Genomic DNA, 22,785 nt, shown 5'->3' with positions numbered 1-22,785 from the left:
CAGTTTTATTTTATGTCCAGTTAGGGAGTGAGTGAAAAGGAATGGAAGGGAAAGCAGGAAGAAGGAAAGAAGAGAGAGAGAAAGAACAGAATAATCAGCTTTTTTGAGTAATTTCTACATGACCAGCACTGCTCTAAACATTTCACAGGAGTGATCATGTTTTATCCAAGGAAGACAGTGATAAGAGAAACAAGAGAGAGAAAGAGGGGAGGAGAAATAGAGACAGAAAGAGAGTATTGATAAACCAAGAGAGAGAGATAACAGAAAGAAAGAGAAACAGAAATATGGCATCAGAGAATATTACACAGGGATACCCAGAAAGAGGCAGAGAGAATCCAAGAGTCACAGAGACCCAGAGAGAATCACAGCACTGAGAAATAGTGTGTTAGCTCCAGCGACCATAACAAAGTACCACACACTGTGCTGCTTCAACAACAGAAGTGTGTCTTCTCACAGTTCTGGAGGCTGGAAGTCCGAGATCCAGGTGTCAGCAGGGTTGGTGCCTTCCTCTCTCCTTGGCTGGTTGACGTCAAGCTCCACGTTGTCTTCACTCTGCACCTGTCTGTGTCCAGATTTTCTCTACTTCCACGGACATCCATCCTCTTGGGTTGATTCTCACTCTAAGGACCTCATGTTGACATAATTACGTCTATAATGACTCTATCTTCAAGTACATTCTGAGGTCTTAGAGCTTGAAATTTCAGCATGTGAATGGAGGTGTGGTGGCAATTCAGCCCATAACAAATACTAAGGACAGAGGAAAGGGTAGGGCACACCAAAGCATAGAGTTAAGACCGCTCAGAGAGAGAAAGAGGCAAAATGAAGGCAGACTCAAAGGAGAATTCTTGAATACAGGTTGGGGTCCTTGGCTTCGGCAACAGAGTTCAGAGCTTTATTTAAGACTCCTAAAATGATGTCCTGCTGACTAATCATTTGTTGTGCATAGATTTCCTAGTTGATTCCTTGGTCTCTTCAAGGTCTAAACATCTGAAATTCTATTATTCCAATCTGTATTTCTTCATTTAACCTATTAAAGGAAAAACTTAATCTGACCGTCAAATTATACACAGAGGACATCCCTGACCCCTAGTGGCAACTCCCTTGAATTGCAAGCATAGTATTTCAAGTGAATCATCTAACTTTATAAACCCACAAATTTAATATCCAACTGACTTAGCAATTTTGCTTCATGGTAATCCTAAAGAACGCTCTACTATTTTGAAGTTATTTTCAAGTTGTAATGTTTTCAGTGATTCATAGGAGATATCCTATAGCGCCAAATACTATAAATATTTGGAATATCCCTGGCCACACTGTGTAATAAAGCCATTGACATCATATGATTAATAATCCTCCAAGGTAGAGGTAAAAGAAAAACTGTCCTGTTTTCCATTTCCTTGGCTGGAGGAAGATTAATAGTAACCGAAAACCTAAGGAACTCTGCCAGTTCCCATATACCTAAGCACAGAGTTAGAATATTAGGTGGTACATATCTTAACAGATAAGACATTGTAGTGCAGTAACTCTCAAAATGTTTGTGTGCAAGAGTCTCCTGGGGAGTTTACTTAAAATGCAGATTCCTGGTCAAGATTCTTTTTTGTTTGTTTTGTTTTGTTTTGTTGCTTTTTAGGGCTGCACCCACAGCACATGGAACTTCCCAGGCTTGGGCTTGGATCAGAGGTGCAGCTACCGATCTATACCACAGCCACAGCAACACCGGATCCTTAACCCACTGAGCGAGGCCAGGGATTGAACCTGCATCCTTGTGCATACTAGTCAGGTTTGTAACCCAATCAGCCACAACAGGAACTCCCCTTGGTCGAGATGCTTAATCAGTAAATGTAAGGTGGGGTGTGATAATCCTCATTTTTGCTAGAAATCCAGGGGATGTGGCACACATGGTCCTCAAATCAATGTTAAGAAACAGAAGTTTGAGAGCCCTGGGATTAGTCAAACCTGGATTCTGACAGTCACATCATGCGGCTCAATGCCTCCTGATCAATTCTTCATCTGAATAGTGGGGTATGGATACAGCTCAAAGGCTTGTTGCAAGAATTACATAAAATTAAGTAAAATGAAGGGTTTAACGGAGACACACAAATAAATAGCAGGCACTCCAGGGTTCTAATATGTAAATGCATCTGCCGCATCCAACCTTCAATCAATTAGACATCTTCTTTATTTAAAATGTATAACAAAATCTCATGACCTTACTGCTTGACAGACACAAAAACTCATGGGGGGGGGACAAAAAAACCTCACATAGGAAATTTTCCAAGAGTAGAGTCCACTATTCCAGTCTTTGACTGAGTGGCTCCCAGCCACTTGCCCTGCCCCGAACACCCACGCACAGACCTGCCTGGGTCACTCAGGCAGACTGGATACCCTCTGTTGCTCTTTTATCACCACCGCCATTATTTTCTTTGTATGTTCAGGAAGTCAACAGGCAGCCTTTGGGGTCTCCCGCTGATCTCTGTGTTGGAATATAAAGTGGTGTGTTCATTTTTGCTTGTAACTCACTGCACTTGTGGTTTTGTTCTGTTAAACAAGTGCTGCACAAGTGGAGTTATATCCAACACCCCTTTTCCAAATCATGGATTTCAGAGTGAAGAGTAAGGAGTTACCAAGGAATCTCACAATCCTAGGGGTCTAAGTTAGGATGTTTGAGAGAAAATGGGTCTTTTGAAAAACAAAGGTAGTTTGGTGGTATCTCAGTGAAGTTACCGATTGTTTAAAATATTCCCTTATGACATACGATGGCTCTCATTACCTCAAATAGTTGTTAATACTGTCAGTTTTATTACCACACCTACTCCTATTGCTGCTACTATGGCAATAACTATTAATATTCATCATTATCATCATCTCAAAAATAATAGCAAACATTAATATGTGCTTCCTGTATGTCAGGCACTATGTTGATTGCTCTGTCTGTATTCTCTCATTTAATTCCCAAAATAAAACTAGGAATTACTTCCTATTATCCCCATTTCACTGATAAAAAATAGAGGCTTCAAAAGGATGGATACCAGAGCCCGTGCAGGGCAGTGCTGGATATCCAGTCTAGGTTTGCCTGACTTCAAGGACAGGGCCTTGGCATTCCCAGCTTTGAGGATGAGAACGCCTCTTGCACATTAAAAATTGAACAGACCCTCATGGAGTAGTAGTTGCATTTTAGTGTCTGTTGGAGAAAATGCATCGTCCCAGAAAGCCACTATGAATTCTGCAAATGTTTAAATGACTTTGCATTTTGCTAATCACAGTGGCATCTGCATTTGGATACCCACATGGCATATTTTGCTGGCATTAAACCGACATTGAAATCACTATGCGCAATGGCAGATAAATTCCAGGAAATGTTTCGGTTACCCCAATGCCTCTCTGAGGCCTGCTGCCCTCAGTTTGAAATGGGCTAAGGATACAGTAGCCAGAGATAGACTTTGGAATTCAGCTAATCCAGTACCCAACTAGGTTGCCAGTGGAGTAAACTGGACCCAGAGGGGTTGAAGGACCTATTAAAGGCCATGGCGCAAGTTAATGGCCAAGCAGTCTGGAGGCTGGTCTCCTAATTCTTAATTCAGTACATTCTGGTTTATTACAGTTTATCAAACCACCAGCTCAGGCTTTAGAGTCCAGCTTCCTCCTCCCTCCCTGTCCCAGGATGCCTTATATAATGGAGGGCAAAGGTCAACAGACTCTAGCCCCCAAGCTAAATCCAGCCTACCTCCTGTTCTGTAAACAAAGTTTTGTTAGAACCCAGCCACCCCCATTCATTTGCAAATTGACCATGGCTGGCTTCCCAGGACAGTAGCATTAGAACGGAGACCTGCAGGACCTGCAAAGCTGAAAATATTTTGCACAAATTTTGCCAACCAAGGATGTAAGGTGCTATAGGAAATCTACCTTTGCATCACCTGTTCTCCCCGCAAACTCAGGAACATTCTGGAGGTTTATTGCATTAGATACCTACAACAGACAGGTATCCAGATCTTCCAGAAAAGTTAGGTGGGAAAGGGACAAAAAGAGGGAAAGAAGTAAACTTTTCTGAAAATGGAAAAAGGAGCTTTTCACACTGCCGGCAGGAAACAGTGAGGGCCTTAGAAGCCCTCAGCCTCTCTGGGAGAAAGCTGTGATCTTCTTCTCTGCATTCCCATCTCCATGAGTTTCCATAACTTGTACCATTAAAGAAATGTTACGTGCTCAGTCAGCTGCACCACCTAAAATGACAACCACTGAGGTTTAAATAAGAAAGATGGAATAATGTCATAGCACCCTGTAGTTCTGCAGTATGAAGGTTAGGCAGGAGATCATTGGAAAGAGCGTGGAGAAGACAGCATTTGAAAAGTGCCCTTGACTTATTCAAAGACTCAGGGTCGAATCTTCAGCAAACCTATCACTGAGTTGTGTGACCTTGGGTGAGCCATTCAGCCTCTCTGAGATTTCCCATTGGTGTTGTCTCGTCTGGAACACTTCTGCTAGAACAATCCAGCTTTTTCTAGCTTCCCTTGGCCAGCTCTTCCTTGTTTTTCAAAGATCAGCTCTAATGTCCCCTCCTCAGCTTCACTGCCTGCTACCCCCAATCATCCATCCCTCCACCCACTGGCTATCATCTCACACCATCATTTCATTTACTCACTTATGTTTATGTTTAAATCATCTATCCCACACACATTTTTAGCTCCACAAGGACAAGAACCTTTTCGGTTATACACACCCCAATCCCAGAACTTAAAAACGTACCTGGCATATAGTAGAAACTCAAAGAATATTTGTTGAATGAGTAAGTGAATGGATGCGTGTCTTAGTGAATGACCTGCCTCATGGGGAGGTGAAGAGCATCTTACAAGATAATGATTTGTAAACTTTTGTATGGATGTCACCAACAGATGACGATTTTATCCCAGGGCCTATCTAAGAACTGAATATGGCTACGCCAACAAAAAATAAAAACTAAGAACTTCTAAACCAAAATGTTCACGAATTCTTAAATACGACAATAAAGATACAGTTCATCTGCTCTATTTGGTCCCTTTCCAGTGCTGCAGAGAAATCTGCAAAGTACAAGTCATGAATAGATATTCATAGATTTATTCCCTTTTTCTCTCTCTCCCTCCCCCCCTCCATCTCTCTGTCTCTGTCTCTCTCTCTCTCACACACACACACACACACACAAGATACTCAACCTTTAGCCAATGCAATTATACTAAATTATCTGCATGTTCTTCCTAAGCCCAGAGGAACTAATTGATGACAGAGGTTCTCACGCAGTTTGAATATAGATGCATCTGTCCTTCTATCAAACCCGATTTGTAGAACCAGGGTATTGGTGGGGGGACAGGGGAGATGAGTATAGACTGAAAGGTGAGCTGTGCGTTTCTGTGTTTATATTCGGAGTTCTAGAATGGACCTCGCTCTTCCTATTCCCGCCCCACCCAGATCTGCAGGGGAACCCTCCGTTTTGATCACCACGCCCCCGCCCTGCTCCACTCCACCTCTTACTCCGTAGCATTTCACTTAAGGTCCAGTCAAGAGAAAGCCTTTGCTGATCCCCACCCCTAGTCTGGGTCAGATCCCTCAGTGTCTGTAATTGCCCTGCCTTCCATGCTTCAACACAGTCGTGAATTTAATCATTTTCATACCTCAAGCCTGAGCTGGTGTCTCCCTGCCCCTCCCAGGAGTTTGTTTCCAGGTGAACGGATCCCCAGTGCTAGGAGCTTCCATAGCCCCTCGTTCTCCCTTTGATTTCTGAGCATTCTGGAGACCATGTTCTCAGGCTTCTCTCTGCTTCTGCGCAGACCCACCAGCTGTTCTATTCTGCATCTCTCCTGTGCAGATCACAGCCCCAGGTCTGGTGACACACCCCAGCATCACATGCTAGCTGCTGGGGGGGTTACGGAAGAGGTAGGGCTACCCTCGGCGGGGGGGGGGGGGGAGGTCTTTGTGTCACCACTCCTACTCATGGTAATAAGCACATCTGTCCCACTGCCCCACTCTCGTCCCCATCCTCTGGTCTGGGCATGAACAGAAATTCTTACCTTACAGGAAGGGCAGGTCATCCCACTCTGTTGCCACTTTCTGCTCCAAATCAGAGTAGGGGTAAATGGAGTGCCCATTGATTTGTTTGAAGTCAACAAGCTCCTTTAGCGTTTGCTTTGCCCTGGGGTCTTGGTATTGCCCAAAAGTGATGGTTAAAGATGTTATTCCTATTTGTGAAAGAGGCAGTTAGTTCTCTAGAGCAGAGAGTAAGAGGCATACAAAAGACTCCTTTCCCTTCCAAAATCCCATGTCAAGACTAAAGTTATTGAGTTTAGTTATCCCCTGGCTTTGCCCATGGAGTAAGTTACCTAACCCCTCTTATCCTCTAAGATTCTAACTCTGATTCTACTTCTGTTCACCAACTAAAATTCTGGATCCAACCCCAACGTATGTGTGTTGGGGGCTCCCCCATACCACCAAGAAAATTCACCACCAGCTGGGTGTCCTGCAACTCACCTCAATCCTGAAACTGTCTATATGGAGACAGCATCAGAGCCCACAGGTTAAGGGCTCAGTCCTACGGGACTGCCCCCTATCCCTACACCCCCCCGCAACTTTTAGCTGCCAATCACAAGTCTAGCTTATCACCAGTGCTTCTGACCACCTGGCTGTAGATCAGAGGTTCCCACGACCCTCTGCTTGGGTTTGATTAGTTTGCTTGAGCAACTCACAGAACTCAGAGAAGCATTTTACCTACTAGATTAGTTTATTATAAAAGGATATAATGCCAGAAGAGCCAGATGGAAGGGAAGTAGAGGGCCAGGTCTGAAGGAAAAGGTGCAGAGCTGATGTGCCCTCTCCCCAAGTTTCCATGTGTTCTCCAACCCAGAAGCTCTCCAAACCCCATCCTTTGTGGAGGCTTCATTACATAGGCATGATTGGTTATCTCATTGACCATTGGCAACTCATTCAACCTCCAGCCCAGAGGTCAAGGGGTGGGTCTGAAAGTTCTAGCCCTCTAATCATGTGGTTGGTTCTCCATGCAACCAGCTCCTGTCCTTGAGCTTGGTCCCAAAGTCGCCTTATTAGCATAACAGGAGTCACCTTTAATGTCCTCCATCACTAGGAAACTCCAATGGTTTTAGGAGCTTTGTGCCAGAAATCAGAAGACGTCCAAATACACGCTTCTAATTATAGATCACAATATTGCAGCCTCATCTTCCTCATCTGTCAAATGGGGGTGATAACGCTAACCTTCTGAGGGTTAAGATCTGTTTCCTTTCCCGGAGACCTCATTGTATTTTGTCTCCACAAAAAGATGATGCTGAGCCCTTGAAGCTGGGATTGGTCCCCCGGTGCCATGAAAGGTCATGTGCCAAGTTGGATTTGATTCATCTTTTGCTTGCAAATGCTTTGATTCCATGGGGCGGAGTGTACCAACTCCCAACTCTGAGCCCAGGCAGCTGGGAGTAGGGGCAGGAATATTTGAAAAGACAATGATCCCCGGACCGCTAACCCTTAAAAAATATATAGCATCACACAGGGCAGAATGCCCTGCCCCTTGTTTCCCCTTGGGCATTTGATTTGAGCAGCTCGCAGACTGCTTTCTTCTCTATCAGAATCCATTCACCCATCACTAAATCTAAAAAGGGTGTCCTTGACCTTCATCCTTAGGGAGCAGCTGGATCCTTTCTGCTTGCTCACAGAATACAACTTTCTTCTGCTTTTAAAAGAACTGAATGGTCCCCGTGCTCACCCAGCTTACCGTCCCTCCAGCCCTCCTAGAGAGGGGAGAAGGACCGAGTTTCCTGCCTGCACTCCAGCCACCAGCATCGGTGGGATTTGAGCTTCGTTACTGTCCCTCTAGAAACCGTCCTTCAGCCTCAAGCATGATTTATTAATTCCACTGCTCTGGTGAGGTCATTTATCAAAATTCTCTCAACAGTTCAATTAGGAACGGCCTGCCTCCCAAATCAGGGTTGGTTTTCTCATCTCCCTTACCCAGCTTGTGGTCTGCATGGCCACCCTGACCACCCTGGGTTTGGAAAGTACCAGATGAAATAAATCACACCGCCCACCAATAGACTTCACAATTTTCACTGTGCAAAAACACTGCTGAGCAGGTGGGGGCAGATAAATGTTTTCCCTTCGCCTTGGCACCTAAACTGCTGCTCCTACAGAACCAAAGGATGGGCCGTCATCCTTCCACCCATGGTCACCCTTGCAGCCCCGTTCCTCAGATCCACACCCACCTTGGAGGAACCAAGAGTGTGGAGAAGCCTTCCTCCTGGCTCCAGCCCTCACCATCTCTCCTGCTGGCTGCACATAAGATGCCTCCCACCTCCTCCTCTCCCCACTCCAGCCTGATTTCCATCCTGCAGCCAGAGGAATGGTTGTAAAATGCAAATAGGATCTCATGCTCTCCCTCTTAAACCATCTGTGGTTCCCCATTGCCCCATGCAAAAAGGCAAATTCCTAAGCATGGCAGTCAAATCCCTTTGGATTCTAAGCTCCGTGATGTCACCCATTCCCAGACCAGGGCCCAGAGGAGCTCTTGCAGACTAAATAAGCCCGGCCTTGTTCTCTTCCAGCCTCACCTCCTCCTCTCTATTTCCCATTTTAGTTTCAGCAACACCAACTGTTGAGAATCCCTCCCACAAGCCGTACTGATTCTCACCCACTCCCCCCCCCCTTTTTTTTATAAATGTAACCTTCTTGCCTGAAGTGTCCTTACTCCCCTCTTCGGCTGGCATCTGCTTCTCCTATAATTCCCAGGCATCACTTCCTTCTGGAAGATTCCCTAAATACCCCACCCCAGGCACCCAGCACCACGTTGCACTAGAGATCCCTTCCTTCTGCAAGGCTGGGAACAGCCCGAGGCTGGGGGACCACAGTCAGCTCGAGGGCAGAGACCACTCCCGTCGCATCCGTTTCTGTCTCCCCCCACCTCGTGGACAGACATGGTGCGTGTGCCTCCTGAATTTCCTCCAAGCCTGCCCGGCACCCCTGCCATACTTTCCCACAGTCCTTAGTGGCCATTTCAAGGCTCTGCTTCTGAAAGAATGGTCACAGAGAAGAACCTTCTCTCAAATGAATTCCATTTAAATCCTCCTCCAAAGGGCAGCCTGCCTGGGTCCTTCTGTGTCTTAGTTTTCTTTCTCAGAAGAGAGACAGGGAGCGTTTTCCCCAGAAAGCTTTAAAAAAAAAAAAAAAAGGAGCTCCCATCATGGCTCAGCAGTAACCAACCCAACTAGTATCCATGAGGACGCAGGTTCAATCCCTGGCCTTGATCAGTGGGTTAAGGATCTGGCATTGCCATGAGCTGTGGTGTAGATCACAGATGCAGCTCAGACCCCATGTTGCTATGGCTGTGGTGTAGTCTGGCAGCTGTAGCTCTGATTGGACCGCTAGCCTGGGAACCTCCATGTGCTGAGGGTGTGGCCTTAAAAAAAGACAAAAAAAAAGAAAAAATGCTTAAAAATGTCCCCTCCCCCTCTGCTGGCCACACACGGTGCCAGGCTAGTTGTGCTGTCCTCTCACCCACCTCCTACAGTGAATGTTCATCCCTGGAGTTTGGTGGCTCCTGGTTCTCTTTATAAGAGTGCTGTTAGGGAGTTCCCATCGTGGCTCAGTGGTTAACAAACCCGAGTAGTATTTGTGGGGATGCAGCTTCCATCCCTGGCCTCACTTAGTGGGTTAAGGATCCAGCGTGGCCATGAGATATGGTGTAGTTTGCAGATGCAGCTCAGATCTGACGTTGCTGTGGCTGTGGTGCAGGCCAGCAGCTGCAGCTCCGATTTGACCCCTAACTTGGGAACCTCCATATGCCTCAAGTGCGGCGCTAAAAAGACAGAAAAAAAAAAAAAAAGAGTGCTGTTAATTAGCCCCCCAGGAAAGCAGATATCAGTTCCAGAGTCACCTGCACCCCTTCCCCAGGAAGCCTAGTGAGGAGGTCCATAAACAGACCCCAGCGATTGGTGCAGATTGTCCCAGCATGCAGGTTAAGCCCTCACTGTGACTGTCATTATAATAGTAATAAAATAATAATAATAATAATACTCAATATTGCATGCTGTTTCATTTTACTTCATTCATCCTTTTTTAATTTTTATTTTTTAATATTAATTTAAAAAAATTTTATTGTAGTTGATTTACATTGTTCTGTCAATTTCTGATGTACAGCAAAGTGACCCAGTCAGACATATATATACATTCTTTTTCTGATATTATCTTTCATTATGTTCCATCACAAGTGATTGGATATAGTGCCCTGTGCTATACAGCAGGACCACATTGCCTATCTATTCTTAATGTAACATTTTACATCTATTAACCCCAAACTCCCCATCCATCCCAGTCCCCTGTCTCCCCCTTGTCTGTCTGTGAGTCTTTTCTCTATGTCAGTGAGTCTGTTTCTGTTTTGTGGATAGGTTCATCTGTGCCATGTTTTAGATTCCACATATAAGTGACATATGGTATCTGTCTTTCTCTTTCTGACTTACTTCACTTAGTATGAGAGTCTCTAGTTACATCCATGTTGCTGCGAATGGCATTATTTCATTCTTTGTAGCTGGGTAGTATTCCATTGTGTATCTGTAGGACATCTTCTTAATCCATTCATCTGTCCATGGACCTTTAGCTTGTTTCCATGTCTTGGCTATTGTGAATAGTGCTGCAATGAACATAAAGATATATGTATCTTTTTGAATGAAAGTTTTATTTGGATGTATACCCAGGAATGGGATTGCTGGGTCATATTAGTTCTATATTTAGTTTTCCGAGGAACCTCCATACTGTTTTCCACAGTGGTTGTACAAATTTACATTCCCACCAACAGTGTAGGAGGGTTCCCTTTTCTCCACACCCTCTCCGGCATTTGTTATTTGTGGACTTATTAATGATGGCCATTCTGACCGGTGTGAGGTGTAGTTTTGATTTGCATTTCTCTAATAATAGGTGGTGTTGAGCATTTTTTCATGTGCCTATTGGCCATCCATATGTCTTCTTTGGAGAAATGTCTGTTTAGGTCTTCTGCCCATTTTTCAGTTGGGTTGTTTGTTTTTTTTGCTCTTGGGCTGTATGAGTTTTCTGTATATTTTGGAGATTGAGCCCTTGTCAATTGAATCATTTGAAACCTTTTTTTATTTTTATATTTATTAGAGTATAGTTGATATACAGTGTTGTGTCAATTTCTGCTGTACAGCGTAGTGACCCAGTCATACGTGTATATACATTCTTTTTCTCATACTACCTTCCAGTTCATTTATTCTTTTAATAACTATTGAATACTTCCTAAGCAAGGCACTGGCATTGGCAATGGGGTTCAACAACTAACATACAGTCCAAAGCCAGTTGTGGCCTTGCGGGCTGCCCAGCTGTTTTGGACTGGTTTCAGGTTCTTGTTCTAGAAGCATCTCTTCACTAGCCCCATGCTGACCTCTTTGATCTGTTGGCCAATTCAGATTCCGTGACCCAGACTGCAGCTGTGTTCTTGAGCTTGAACCCACTCTGCTTAATTTCCTTCTCTCCACCCAGACTGGTCCCTGGTGGTCTTTACCATTGGCCAGTGCCAGTGCAAAGAGACCAAATCTCCAGGGAATTTCTAATGAATTTACTGTAATTAAGTAATGAGTTCATGCAACTTATTCTTAGATCCCTGCATTCTCTGCTGGAGGGCAGAGGCCAACTGGACATGTCTTATTCACCCACAGAGCCTACACGATAAGGATAGACTTCCCTAAAGATGGATTGAATGAACAAATGAGCAAAGGGGTGAATGAATCCTTGGGTTGTGGGGGCCTCAGTCCCAGCCCGAGGCTGACACATCTCACCTAGCGTTTATTCCATTTGGACCCTGACAGCAAAGATCCCCAGAAGGTTATTCACTGCAGAGCAAGCAGGAGAGCTGGTGCAAGCTGCAACGCCCTGTGTGATGGCAATGCCACTGCACGTTGATGGACTTCCATAGTAATTCAACATTATTATGTGTCAAATATAATTTATGGTTTAATACAACACCAGTTTTATAACTGCATTATTGCTATATATTTACATCTGGAAAAGGATAAATCACAGCGAAATTTTCCACTTAGAAGGACTTCATCTGGGATTAAGTGCCGAGCCAGTCAAGGCTGTGTTTTCTCAAGCTGAAGTCGGGGGCAGCCCCAGGCCTGGAAAACAACCAAAACCACTTAACTGCGTTCGGATTACATCCCTTTTTGCAAGCTATCAGCATCCTTTTAGCTTAAATTTTCTGAACATGCCCTGGGCACCCACCCTCGGTCTTTAAGAATCCAGGACCCCTTGGAAAGCCCCAAAACCTGCCCAGATAGAGCCAGCCTCTCTCTTAATACCAAAGAACATCAAAGACATGCCCAGAATATTAGATAAATGGTGTAATGCCAAGCATACTCTTCTGTTAGCTGAGTTTTTGTTGTTATTTCTTTGATAGTTTTTCAGACAAAAATTTATCAGGGATCCTTCTGTTGCTATAACTTTGGATCTATATCATTTTAACATAAGTATTTTATTTACTATGATTTATACAATTCTATGCCCCATTCATGGGCATTTTAGGTTTTTTCTAATTTAGCAATATAAACAACACTGCAAAGAACATCTTTGGAAACTGTTTGCACATCTGTGCCATTTTTATTTTATTGAGAAAAACCTCTAAATTAATGACAGGGTCAAGGGCAGAAAATATTTAAATAATAATTTAAAATATCTATACCTTCCAGCAGCCTCCACTAACATAAAAACTCCCATTCAACCTTTGACACCCACTCAGATGTCACCTCCTCAGTTAAGCCCTCCTTGATTTCCCCACTGCTGCACCACTGGCAGACTTCATCACTGTTACCTCTCAGCAGCTACCTCATTACATTGTAAGTCTCTTTGTATATGTATTAGACTACAGTGTCAACTGTTCGCTGCACTATTCTGTTCACACTACTGGATTATAATCCTCCTGGGCAGGTGTGTGGTGTCCTGTTCATCTGGGTAATTCCAACATCTGACACATAAGAGGTGTTATATCCATATGCCTTGAGTCAAAATGGTCTTAGGGAATTATTGGAAGAGCTAACAAATTTTAAATTTTCAATTCATGGTCTTAGGGGCTATAGGAAACCCTCTGAGAAGTCACTAAAAAGTCTTAATCAGGTTTTTCTCTGAGATTCTGTGTGTGTGTGTGTGTGTGTTTATTTCATAATCAATTGAATTTTCACCTCCGTTCCTTCTTTCCCTTCTCTCCCACCCACCACAGGTGCCTCTGAGAACTAGTTGTCTGACCTTTTGAAACAAGGCAGCCACTCCCAAAAGAGGGGAGACCCAGAAGCTTCTCTGCCCCAGAAGGGTTCCCAGGGAGGTCCAGGGCTACGGGTCCCTCCGATTGTATTCCTCTTAGCTGCTCATGTGAGTGTTGGAGCACAGACTTCTCCCAGGACCCAAGTGCACAGCAGTGAGAATTCACTCTGGACCCTGGGGTGCGTACCAGCAGCTAGACTTCAACACATCTTTTCTCTCTTACCTCTCCCTCCCATATCCAATCCATCACCAAGTGCCTTTGACACACACTTTTTTTTGATAATTTTTTTATTTTCCCACTGTACAGCAAGGGGGTCAGGTTATCCTTACATGTCTACATTACAATTACATTTTTCCCCCACCCTTTCTTCTGTTGCAACATGAGTATCTAGACAAAGTTCTTAATGCTATTCAGCAGGATCTCCTTGTAAATATATTCTAAATTGTGTCTGATAAGCCCAAGCTCCGGATACCTCCCATTCCCTCCCCCTCCCATCAGGCAGCCACAAGTCTCTTCTCCAAGTCCATGATTTTCTTTTCTGAGGAGATGTTCATTTGTGTTGGATATTAGATTCCAGTTATAAGTGATATCATATGGTATTTGTCTTTGTCTTTCTGGCTCATTTCACTCAGTATGAGATTCTCTAGTTCCATCCATGTTGCTGCAAATGGCATGATGTCATTCTTTTTTATGGCTGAGTAGTATTCCATTGTGTATATATACCACCTCCTCCGAATCCAGTCATCTGTCAATGGACATTTGGATTGTTTCCACGTCCTGACTATTGTGAATAGTGCTGCAATGAACATGCGGGTGCACGTGTCTCTTTTAAGTAGAGTTTTGTCCAGATAGATGCCCAAGAGTGGGATTGCGGGGTCATATGGAAGTTCTATGTATAGATTTCTAAGGTATCTCCAAACTGTTCTCCAGAGTGGCTGTACCAGTTTCCATTCCCACCAACAGTGCAGGAGGGTTCCCTTTTCTCCACAGCCCCTCCAGCACTTGTTATTTGTGGATTTATTAATGATGGCCATTCTGACTGGTGTGAGGTGATATCTCATGGTAGTTTTGATTTGCATTTCTCTTATACTCAGCGATGTTGAGCATTTTTTCATGTGTTTGTTGGCCATCTGTATATCTTCTTTGAAGAAATGTCTATTCAGGTCTTTTGCCCATTTTTCCATTGATTGATTGGCTTTTTTGCTGTTGGGTTGTATAAGTTGTTTATCTATTCTAGAGATTAAGCCCTTGTCGGTTGCATCATTTGAAACTATTTTCTCCCATTCTGAAAGTTGTCTTTGTGTTTTCTTTTTGGTTTCCTTTGCTGTGCAAAAGCTTTTCAGTTTGATGAGGTCCCATGGGTTTATTTTTGCTCTAATTTCTATTGCTTTGGGAGACTGCCCTGAGAAAATATTCATGATGTTGATGTCAGAGAGTGTTTTGCCTATGTTTTCTTCTAGGAGCTTGACGGTGTCCTGTCGTATATTTAAGTCTTTCAGCCATTTTGAGTTTATTTTTGTGCATGGTGTGAGGGTGTGTTCTAGTTTCATTGCTTTGCATGCAGCTGTCCAGGTTTCCCAGCAATGCTTGCTGAATAGACTTTCTTTTTCCCATTTTATGTTCTTGCCTCCCTTGTCAAAGATTAATTGACCATAGGTGTCAGGGTTTATTTCCGGATTCTCGATTCTGTTCCATTGGTCTGTCTGTCTGTTTTGATACCAATACCACACTGTTTTGATGACTGTGGCTTTGTAGTATTTCTTGAAGTCTGGGAGAGTTATGCCTCCTGCTTGGTTTTTGTTTCTCAGGATTGCTTTGGCGATTCTGGGTCTTTTGTGGTTCCCTATAAATGTTTGGATTGTTTGTTCTAGTTCTGTGAACAATGTCATGGGTAATTTGATAGGGATTGCATTGAATCTGTAGATTGCTTTGGGTAGTATGGCCATTTTCACAATATTGATTTTTCCAATCCAGGAACATGGAATATCTTTCCATTTCCTTACATCTTCTTTGATTTCTTTGATTAAAGTTTTATAGTTCTCGGCATATAGGTCCTTTACCTCTTTGGTCAGGTGTATTCCGAGGTATTTGATTTTGTGAGGTGCAATTTTAAAAGGTATCATATTTTTGTATTCCTTTTCTAATATTTCATTGCTGGTATACAGAAATGCAACTGACTTCTGAATGTTAATCTTATATCCTGCTACTTTGCTGAATTTATTAATCAGTTCAGGTAGTTTTGGGTTTGAGTCCTTAGGGTTTTCTATGTATAGTATCATGTCATCTGCATACAGTGACAGTTTTATCTCTTCTCTTCCTATATGGATGCCTTCTATTTCTTTTGTTTGTCTAATTGCTGTGGTTAGGATTTCCAAAACTATTTTGAAGAGCAGTGGTGAGAGTGGGCATCCCTGTCTTATTCCAGATTTGAGTGAGAAGGCTTTCAGTTTTTCCCCATTGAGTATTATATTTGCTGTGGGTTTATCATAAATGGCTTTGATTGTATTCAGGAATGTTCCCTCTATCCCCACTTTGGCGAGGGTCTTGATCATGAATGGATGTTGGACTTTGTCAAATGCTTTTTCTGCGTCTATTGAGATGATCATATGATTTTTGACTTTTTTTTTTTGTTAGTGTGGTGTATGATGCTGATTGATTTGCATATGTTGAACCATCCTTGTGAACCTGGGATGAACCCTACCTGGTCATGGTGTATACTTTTTTTGGTATGTTGTTGGATTCGGTTGGCTAAGATTTTGTTGAGAATTTTTGCATCTATATTCATCAATGATATTGGGCGATAGTTTTCTTTTTTGGTGGTATCTCTGTCTGGTTTTGGAATCAGGGTGATGGTGGCATCATAGAATGTCTTTGGGAGTATTCCTTCTTCTCCAACCTTTTGAAAGAGTTTAAGGAGGATGGGCACCAATTCTTCTTTATATGTTTGATAAAATTCACCTGTGAAGCCATCTGGTCCTGGACTTTTATTTGTAGGGAGTGATTTTATGACCTCTTCAATTTCATTTCTAGTGATCGGTCTGTTCAGTTGGTCTGTTTCTGCTTGATTCAGTTTTCGCAGGGTGTAAGATTCTAGAAAATTGTCCATTTCTTCCAGATTGTCAAACTTGTTGCCATATAGTTGTTCATAGTATTCTCTTATGGTTTTTTTGTATTTCTGCAGTATCTGTTGTGATTTCTCCTTTTTCATTTATAATTTTGGTTATTTGGGTTCTTTCTCTCCTCTTTTTAGTGAGTCTGGCCAGGGGTTTGTCAATTTTGTTTACCTTTTCAAAGAACCAGCTCTTGGCTTTATTAACTTTCTCTATTGTTTTTTGAATCTCTATTTTATTGATTTCTTCTTTGATCTTTATAATTTCCTTCCTTCTGCTGACTTTAGGTCTTTTTTGTTCTTCTTTTTCTAATTCGTTTAGGTGGAGGGTTAAGTTGTCAATTTGGGATCTTTCTTCTTTTTTGAGAAAGGCCTGTATTGCTATAAATTTCCCTCTGAGCACTGCTTTCGCAGCATCCCATAGATTTTGAGAGGTTGTGTCTTCATTATCATTTGTTTCAAGGTATTTTTTTTATTTCCTGCTTGATTTCCTCATTGACCCATTGGTTTTTTAGTATCATGTTGTTTAGTCTCCATGTAGTAGGTTTTTTCTCTTTGCTTTTCCCATGGTTGATTTCTAATTTCATGGCATTGTGGTCAGAGAAGATACTTGAGATAATTTCTATGCTCCTAAATTTATTGAGGTTAGCTGTGTGTCCCAATATGTGGTTGATTCTTGAGAATGTTCCATGAGCATTTGAGAAGAATGTGTATTCTGATTTTTTTGGATGTAGTGTCCTGAAGATATCCATTAAGTCTAACTTTTCTATTGTTTCCTTTAGGATCTCTGTTGCTTTATTGGTTTTCTGTCTAGAGGATCTGTCCATTGATGTGAGGGGGGTATTAAGGTCTCCTACTATATTGTATTCTCACCAACATCTCCCTTTATGTCTGTTAATATTTGTTGTATGTATCTGGGTGCTCCTGTATTTGGGGCATATATGTTGACGATAGTAACATCCTCTCCTTGGATGGATCCCTTAATCATTAAGTAGTGTCCTTCTTTGTCTTTCTTTATGTCTTTTGTTTTAAAGTCTATTTTGTCTGATATGAGTGTTGCAACTCCTGCTTTTCTGTCATGTCTATTGGCGTGAAATATTTTTCCCCACCCTTTCACTTTCAATCGATGTGTATCCTTTGTCCTAAGGTGAGTTTCTTGTAGGCAGCATATTGAAGGTTTTTGCCTTTTTATCCACTCAGCATTGATTGGGGCATTCAGTCCATTGACATTTAAGTTGATAATTGATAGATGATTATTTATTGCCATTTTGAACCTCGTGTTCCAGTTGATTATATGGTTCTCCATTCTTCCTTTCTTTTTTTTTTTTTTTTTTTTTTTTTGCTTGGATGGTCTCCTGTTATTATCTGCTTGAGTGTATTTTTTTTTCATTTTTTGAAAATGCAATATTTGCTTTTGGATTGTGGTTGCCCTGTTTTTTAAGTATGCTAACCCCTTCCCATAATTGTGTGTTTTAGCCTGATGGTCCTGTAAGTTCAAACACTTCATTATTATATTAAAATTAAGAAGAGAAACATACAAACAAACTAAAAGGGTTATTTACTTCCTAACATCCCTTGCCCACATTTTGTGGTTTTGATGACTCTTTTTTATTTTTTTCATTTTAATTTTATTTTGTTTGAAGCATGTTCATGATTAAATCTGTATGCTGGCTTATTTGAGTGATTGCTCTCTGATTGTGGATTCCTCAGTCCTAGTTCTTCCTCTTCTTCTTTTTTTTTTTCTTTTCTTTTTTCTTCCCTTTCCTTCCTTTCTTTTTGGTTTAGAGAAGCCCTTTCAATATTTCCTTTAACCTGGGTTTTGTGTTGCTGTATTCTTTAAGTTTTTGTTTGTTGGAAAAAATTTTTATTTCCCCTTCTATTTTAAATGATATTCTTGCTGGATAGAGTATTCTAGGCTGCATATTTTTTCCTTTTAGCACTTTAAATAACTCTTGCCATTCCCTCCTGGCCTGTAGTGTTTCTGTAGAGAAATCAGCTGATATTCTTATGGGGGTTCCCTTGTAGGTAACATTCTGTTTTTCTCTTGCTGCCTTTAGGATCCTCTCTTTATCACTAACTTTTGCCATTTTTATTATGATGTGTCTTGGTGTGGGTCTATTTGGGTTCAATTTGTTTGGGGCCCTCTGTGCTTCCTGTATCTTGAACTCAGTATCCTTTAGATTTGGGAAGTTTCCAGTGATAATTTCTTCAAATATATTTTCCATCCCCTTATCTTTTTCTACTCCTTCTGGAATTCCTATTATGCGTAGATTGGCCCGCTTTATATTATCCCATAGGTCTCTTATATTGCTTTCCAGTTTTTTGATTCGGTTTTCTGTCTGTTGACCAGATTGAGTGATTTCCATTATTCTATCTTCCATATCACTGATTCGTTCTTCTGCATTATTCATTCTGGTTTTTACTGCCCTTAGTTCAGTTTGTATCTCTGCAAATGAGTGTTCTAGTTTTTCTTGGCTCCTCCTTATATTTTCTAGTTCCTTTCTGAGGGTATCTGCATTACTGTTCATATCTTCTCTTAATTCCTTCAGTATTTTCACTATTTCTCTTTTGAACTCCAGGTCTGTCTGACTACAGAGATTTGTTTCATTGTTGACTGTTTTAGGTGAGTTCTCCTGTTGGTTTGACTGGGAGTGGTTTCTCAGCTTCTTCATCTTGCTTGTTGTTTTCTTTCTCCTGAGGGAGTTGTACTCTCCGTTATCGGGCAGTGTTTTCCTTGTCACTGCCGTGGAGTATTTCCTGAGGGCTGGCGTTGTTGGTCAATTTTTTGGGGCAGTGTGGCTTTTCTGGAGTGTTGATGGGGCTAACAGTGTTTCTTTGAAGCAAAGGAGGACTTCCTGAGGGCAGACAGGACTGGGAGGTCCACACCACGATGGTAGCATATTTCACTTGGTCATGCAGAGCTTGGTCTGGTGTTTTTAGGCTGTGGGGTTCTTGCAGGGGGTTGGCGGTGTTGGGCAGCTGTTCCTCAGGAGTGCAGCACCCCCTGGGGGCTGGAGCAGCTATATGGGTCACTGAGAACCTAAGAGGCTCTTCCCTGGAGCAGCCCAACTCAGAAGAACGGCCTGAGAATGTAGGCGGATCTTTTCACAGTCTGGCCGAGTTTGTTGCAGCTTTTCTGGGCTGCAGGGGCTCTTCCAGGGGTCTGGTGGTGCTGCGCAGCTATTCCGAGGGAGTGGGGCACCCCCTGGGGGCTTTGGCGGGTAGCAGGGCCGCTGGAAACCCAAGAGGCTCCTCCCCAGGGCAGCCCGACTCAGAAAGACCATCTGAGATCTTTTCCCGGCTCAGCCAAGCTTGTTGCAGCTTTTCTGGGCTGCAGGGGGTCCTGCCTGGAGCTGGCAGTCCTATGCAGCTGGTCCACTAGGTCTCGGCATCCCCTGGGGGATTGGGCGGTTAGCAGGGCCGTTGGGAACCCAAGAGGCTCCTTCCCAGGGCAGCCTGACTCAGAAAAACCGTCTGAGATCTTTTCCCGACTCGGCCAGGCTTGTTGCAGCTTTTCTGGGCTGCAGGGGGTCCTGCCTGGAGCTGGCAGTCCTATGCAGCTGATCCACTAGGGCACCCCCTGGGGGCTTGGGTGGGTAGCAGGGCCATTGGGAACCCAAGAGGCTCCTCCCCGGGGCAGCCTGACTCAGAAAACCCATCTGAGATCTTTTCCCGACTCGGCCAGGTTTGTTGCAGCTTTTCTGGGATGTATGGGGTCCTGCCTGGAGCTGGCAGTCCTATGCAGCTGGTCCACTAGGTCTTGGCATCCCCTGGGGGATTGTGCGGGTAGCAGGGCCGTTGGAAACCGAAGAGGCTCCTCCCCAGGGCAGCCCAATTCAGAAAAACCGTCCGAGAATTAGGCAGATCTATTCACGGCCTGGCTAGGCTTGTTCTAGCTTTTCTGGGCTGCAGGCCTTTTCTCGGGGGCTGGTGGTGTTTGGTGCTGCTCTGCGGAAGTGTAGCCCCTCCAAAGGGCAAGCAGGCCTGTGCAGAGACAGCCCCTGCGATGGTAGGCTTCAGGCAATTGTTGAGGCCAGCCCTCCTGAATGGCAGGCAGCCCCAGGTCTGGCGAGAGCGTAGGAAGTGGTGGGGGTGGGGGGAGGGGATTCACTGGGAAGCACAGCTTTCAGCTAGCTAGCGGGCCTGTAAGCTTGCTGTGGCGTGGGGGGGTATTCTATGGGGACCCACCCCTTCTTCTCTCCCCTCCCCAGCACGGGGCGCAGACCAGGCTCTTCTCCCAGGTTCCCTCTGATGCGGCTTTCCACTTCCCCGCCCCTAGAGTATTGCTCCCTTCCTCTGCGACAGCTTTGTTTTCTAGTCTCCCAGGCAGTCTCTGCCCCGGCAAATGGTTTCTAGACCTCCCAAGCAGTTTCCGCTCTGCCCCGCCCCCCAGCCCGTTCTCAGGGTCTAACCTCTGGAGCCGAGGTCTCGGTGCCCAGCCCCCACCCAGGCGTCCCCCAGCCCTTTCTCGGGGACTAACCTTCGGAGGCGAGGTCTCGGTGCCCAGTCCCCACCCAGGCGTCCCCCGGCCCTTTCCTGGGGACTAACCTCTGGAGCCGAGGATTCGGTGCCCAGCCCCCACCCAGGCATCTCAATTTTTGGTGACTGTGCCGGTAGTTCAGATGGTCCGTTCGGTTCTTGATCGGCTTTTCCGTACTCCGTCTTACTGCTACACTCTTCTCTGCATCTGGGGATTCCTCCGGTTCATTTGATCTTTCGCCCGGTAGGTGACTTTCCAGGGTGCGGGATCCCTTTCTCCTCCGTAGTTCCCTTTCGGGAGTGCCCGTGCCGCTCGGATTCACCTTCTCTCACTCTCCTCTTTTCTCCTGTTCTGCCCAATAATGTCATGAACTTCTTGCCATTATTGGAGTTTAGGTTCCTCTGCCAGCGATTGGTTGCTGTTCTGTACGAGTCATTTATTCTGTAGATGTGCTTTTTTTGTTGTGTTTGTGGGAGAGGGCGAGCGTGTCTCCCTACTCCTCCGCCATCTTGTCCTCTCCTGATACACTCTTAAGATTGCTCAAATCCACACTCATCTCTTGAACTTCATGGCTACCTCCCAGGGCCCATCCCTCACTTGGAGGTCTTTGGTGGGCTCTTAATTGGTCTCCCAGTTTCCCAGCTCCCAACTCTAATTAGTTCTTCACAGCAGAATCAGAATAAGCTTGAGAAGACATGGGAAGGGAAGAGGAGGGGAGGGGAAATGAAAAAGCAAAGAAGTTGGCAAAATAATTTTTTTAAGATAAAATTTCTACCCTCATTGTTGTTCTTGGGGTCTGTTTACCCTCTTTAACCTAATGCATGTTATCCATGAAAAAACGTGCCATAGTATCAAGCAGTTTCCTGCTTACCTTTCAACAAATCAGGAGTATAACCTAGTGTAACAATTTTAGATGTTTAGGTAGTTTACTTACTAAAAGTGTCCCAACTTTAGAATCGTTTTGGTTCTGTTTTTTGGAATAGAGGTGTTGTCTGAAAATGATCTGCAGATGAATCCATGTCACCATGGATTTCCATGGGTGACATTGAAGAAAAATTCTCGGAGTTCCCATCGTGGCTCAGTAGAAATGAATCCGACTAGGAACCATGAGGTTGTGGGTTCAATCCCTAGCCTTGCTCAGTGGATTAAGGATCCGGCATTGCTATGAACTGTGGTGTAGGTTGAAGATGTGGCTCAGATCTGGTATTCCTGTGGCTGTGGCATAGGCTGTCAGCTGTATCTCCATTTTGACCCCTAGCCTGGGAACCTCCATATGCCGTGGTTACGGCCCTAAAAAGCAAAATAAAAAAAGAAAAAGAAAAAAAAAAAAAGAAAAATTCTCAAATGGGGAGGGGGGAATCTTCAAAAAACCGAGTGGAAAAGTTTTATAGAGCAGGAGTACATAATAAGGGACAGATGTGTGACAGAATGCTTCCTTCATTCCAGGACAGTTGAGAGCTGTATGTGAGTGCTTTGCTTTTCTCTGAGACCTAATGTCAGGAGCAGTGGTTGGGTTCTGGGAACCCAGGACTGGTGTAGGTACAGAGCAATGGGATTTTAAGGATGAGTTTGCCAATTTGATTCTGGATTTTCTGGAACAGTCTCTCTAAATCTGATAAGACTAAAGATGCGAATGACTTTGTTTCCAGGAGTGAAGAGAGCACAGTTAACCCACGGGGAAAGCAGCTCATAGAGACTAATAGGGCACTAATGCCATTCACGAGGGCTCTATCCTCATGACCTAATCACCTCCCCAAGGCTCCACCCCCAGTACCACTCCTTGAGGGTTAGAATTTCCTCATAGGATTTTTTAAGGGAACACAAATGAGCATCTATACCATGCACTTAGCCAAATACATCATAAAAAGCTTCTAGCTTCCCTTTAATAATCTCATCTAGCAAAACCCATAC

The sequence above is a fragment of the Sus scrofa genome, chromosome 3 (genome assembly GCF_054392235.1).
Source record: "Sus scrofa isolate SSC_HxYL_T2T_F1_AM1 chromosome 3, Sscrofa_HxYL_maternal_Yorkshire_Landrace_v2.0, whole genome shotgun sequence".
Classification (NCBI taxonomy): Eukaryota; Metazoa; Chordata; class Mammalia; order Artiodactyla; family Suidae; genus Sus; species Sus scrofa.
This window is presented reverse-complemented; position numbering follows the sequence as displayed.